Below are 4,435 nucleotides of genomic sequence, written 5' to 3'. Positions count from 1 at the left end.
AGGCGTCGTGGGAGGTGGTTCACGGAAGATAAAGGATAAGTGCCATTCAAGAAACACAAAGTAAGAGATAGCAGGGGGAAGGGAGGAGGAGCTCTTGCTTTTGGGATCAGGAGAAGCTTAATACAGGAGGTGGAATTTAAAGGTGGTGACAGATGAATAGGATGACTTGTGACAGAAGCAGCAAGGGAATAGTACGAATAAAGGTATAGAAGGGGGTAAGCTTTCTAGTTGGCTGTAACAAAGTATTCAGGAGGGCAGTGGGGGAGGACACGCCTGGAAAGGCATATTGGGGCCATATGGGAGAGTCTTTTGAACTTTGACTAGTTCACGAGGAGATATTGGGGTTGAGCTGTGCTTTGGGAAGATGTGTTTGGCTGTGGTTGTGGGGTCTACGGAAGGAGGGAGGGGTGGGGGTGGTAGAAGTAGTGGTGGGTGGGATAAGGTTTGGCAGAAAGTGAATTTGGCTAGGAGGTGGACGGAAAAGAAATATAATTCTCATTTAAGAAAAAGAAAAGAAACGCAGAATCTCCAAGTGGAGGAAGAATCTATTCTGCGAGAGGGGGGTCAGACTTGAAGTTGCGGTTCTCTTCCCCCAAATTATTCTCCCCTTTGGAGAGCCCCCCTTAAAGCCCCCAGTACACTGTTCTGTGTGGGGATGAGTGACGTGCTGAACTGTGTGCCCCTAAGATTCACGTGTCCACGTCTTCAAGCCCAGTACCTCGGAATGTGGTGTATTTGGAGGCAGAGTCCTTAAAGAGATAATTAGGGTAAATGAGGTCATTAGGGTGGGCCCTAACCCTTGACTGGTGTCTTCCGAGGAAGAGGATGTTTAGACACAGACACTCAGTGGGAACCCTGTGCAGATACAGGGAGAGTACAAGCCACGAGCCACGGAGAGGCCTCAGAGGAAACCAACCTGCTGACATCTTGATCTCAGACGTCTGGCCTCCAGAACTGGGAGAAAATCAGGTTCTGTTGTTCGAGTCACACAGCCTGTGGTGCTTTGTCATGGCTGCCCTGGCAAACCAATAAGCGTGTCTGGAAAGTGACTTCTTTCAATGTCTTACAGCATGGCTGAGAGAGCACGTTTAAAGTAGGCTTTCGCAAAGTTTAGGAGGTGAAAAGGGAACCAAACTTACAAACTGAGATAAAACTAGGTCATGATACACAGAAATGACTTGCTTTCTAAGATGCTAATGCCCATCCCTTTCATAAAAGGATCTGTCCAGGGATCGACGCCTTTGGACCCTCTCCCTGACTCTTGCATCCAGAGGGGAGCCATACAGGACAGCCCCACCATTTCGTCATGGAGCCATGTGATCACAGGTGCTGAGAGCAGGCTTAAGACTCAGAATCTAAGTGGACTGTGACTGGAGTTTGCGGCAAAGAGAGGAGCCATTGAGCCCGGTGTCACAACCCTGGGGCTTGTCCACAAACCAGTCTGGGGAATCTGTACGGCGATGGTGTCCCCATGCATATGCTGGGAGGGTTGTGGAAAGAAAGAGATGTTTCTAAGCATTCGGATGAAAATTGTGAGTTCCAACACTCCCGGGAGGCTGCCTGCAAGTGCGGCAGAACAGGCAGCTGCCGGCCCCGCACGTCCAGAGCATGGGTGGTGCTTCCCTCCGACTCGAGAGAAACATTATAGGAACATTCCCTGGCAAAGCCTAACCCCTCCAAATGCTCCAGGAAAATAGTTCTGAACACAGGAATTGCCAGGTCTGGATAAACATAGCTCAGTCCCTCAGATGTTTGGAACATGACTGAATGTTCATACTGCACAGCCTTTCATCAGAGGCCCTCAAATAGCTCACATCAAATCCTGAGCCTGTTCCAGGCAGCGGCTGGTCAAGCGTTATCAGATCCGCTGTTCCAGTGACCAAACACAGTGAAGTATTTATCCTTTGAGATAAAGGGAACCAGAGAGAAGTCCAAGGGACAGAATGGGTACTAGATGAACCATCAGGTTGGAAATGTAAAATATTTAAAGTAACATCCATGTGTTGCAAAACAGCTTGAAGCAATATTTAACAGCCAAAGTGTGGTGCATATAAACATGAGGTCACCACGATGCAGGCATTCTAGTAATAATTGAGATTTGGAGATATACATGTTTTTCTAACTGCACTTTCATTCAGTCATTCAACAAGTATTAATAAAGTGCCTATTTTATACGAGGGGCTGTAATTAGTCATGAGAATCAGAAAACGGTAAGACAAGTCCTAGCCTTCTACCAGCTTATAGCCTAGAAGGAGGCATTCAATAAAGAAATAAATGAAGAAATGGACGCCTCAAAGAATAACTAGAGCCTTAACAACTGGATTTGGTATTCACAGTGTTGCCAGCCTGTGAGTAGTCACACAGGTCTGTGACATGCAGTGATGTTCTTTTAAGACTGTATTTTTTAAGAGAAGTTTTAGGTTTACAGCAAAATTGAAAGGAAGGTACAGAGATTTCCCGTATGCCTCCTACCTGACACACCCACTGCCTTCCTCGTTGTCAACATCTCTCACCAGAGTGATACATTGGTTACAGTTGGTAAATCTACATTGACACATCATCATCTCCCGAAGTCCACAGTTTACCCTTGGGGTTTATTCTTGGTGCTGTACATTCTGGGCTTGGACAAATGTATAATGACATGTATCCATTGTCATAGTGTAACACTATACATTATTATAGTGTAATAATGTAATACATTATTATAGTGTAGTATCTTCACTGCCCTAAAAATCCTCTGTACTCCACCTGCTCATCCCTCCCCCTTCCCCTGACCCCTGGAAACCACTGATATTTTTACTGTCTCCATAGTTTTGCCTTTTCCAGAATATCACATAGTTGGAATCATACAGTATATACCCGTTTCAGATTAGCTTCTTTCACTTACCGATATGTATTTAAGTTTTCTCCATGTCTTTTTATGGCTTGATAGCTCATTTCTTTTTTGTGCTAAATAATATTCCTCTGTCTGGATATACCATAGTTCATTTATGCATGCAGTGATTTTAATTTTGGTGAGACATGGTATGAACTTGTTGGCTGAGTGCACAGTGTGAAATACATGGGCAGGAGCAAGTCACTTAACTAGTGAGGAGACTGGCTAACTGCCCACTGCCCGAGTCCCAGAGATGCTTGGTTCTCTATGGGGGCCATTAGCACAGACATCTTCGCAATGTGATAAAATCCTATCTCAGTATTATTGTGAAAAACAACCTTGAGACAAAAGCCAGCTGCTGGTGGCAATTATGGAAATGAGGAGAAATTAAAGACCTTTAAGGAAGTAATTGTTCTTATCCAGAAAACAGAGCATTTAGAGAGAACAAGTATACTGTATTGGTGGACCCCAATATGGAAACTCATGAAGTGCTCAGAATGTTTTCCTCATGAATAGGCATGCTTTGTTCCATGTAAAGTGTATAGTGGTAAGGAGAATGTGTCAGGAGAAACTTCAAAAAGGGGGTAATCTTGGAACAGATTCTTAAAAGATAAGTCATGTACTAACCATGCAACTAAGGTCAAGTGTTGAGAAAGACCTAGCCTGTTTGGAAAATTCTGGTCAACAATCAAACAAAGGGACTTCTATTTCTGGCCAAGAAGGAGTGATAGGGACTGGATTTCCCTCTGACCAGAAACAATAAAAAAAAAAAAAGCCAAAATATACAGAAAGTAGACATCAGGCAGCAAAGAACATTGATCCCTGAGAGACAAGAAATAAATAACGAACCTTATGACAGCCCCTGTTTGTAACTCTGAGAGAGTTTCCAGGCCAGGATTAAAGGAGAAACCCAAGAAGAGTCAGAGGAGACAGAACTGAGTTGAGACAGAGCCGATTGTCTGAGGAGACTAAAGCAGCTAAAGTTTGAGGACTAGAAAACTAGAGAGAAGAGAGCTGCAGAGAGAGACAGACAGAGAGAGAGAACCATCAAATAGGAGAGCACTGATCAGCTTATGTGTATGTGTCACTTGAGATCCAGGGAAAGGTCCACTGAAAGAATTAGAAGGTATGATACTCAGTGTTCACCAGGGTTGAGAATAATGCCTGTTCCCACTATCCAAACTGAAAAAAAAATCCATAATTCATGGGGAACTGAGCAGAGTAGTCAGAAGAGTCTTGCCTCAGTAGTGGGCAATAATTAGCCTTTGACTAAACACAGTTCTGGACCTGCCTAATAAATCTTAAAAGCAAAACAATAAAGGATCAAACTGTTTCCAAGTAATTTACCCGCATCCTAGAGCAAAGCTCAAAAATATTTATAGGAAGACAAAAATATCCAGCATCCAACAAAGTAAAAGTTACATTGTCTGGCATCAAACAAATTTACCAGACATTCAAAGAAGTAGGAAAAATGACCCATAATCAGAAGAAAATCAATCAATTGAAACAAACCCAGAACTGACACAGATATTAAAATTAGCAAAGAGGATATTAAAACAG

This window comes from Equus caballus, chromosome 11 (genome assembly GCF_041296265.1).
Source record: "Equus caballus isolate H_3958 breed thoroughbred chromosome 11, TB-T2T, whole genome shotgun sequence".
NCBI lineage: Eukaryota > Metazoa > Chordata > Mammalia > Perissodactyla > Equidae > Equus > Equus caballus.
This window is presented reverse-complemented; position numbering follows the sequence as displayed.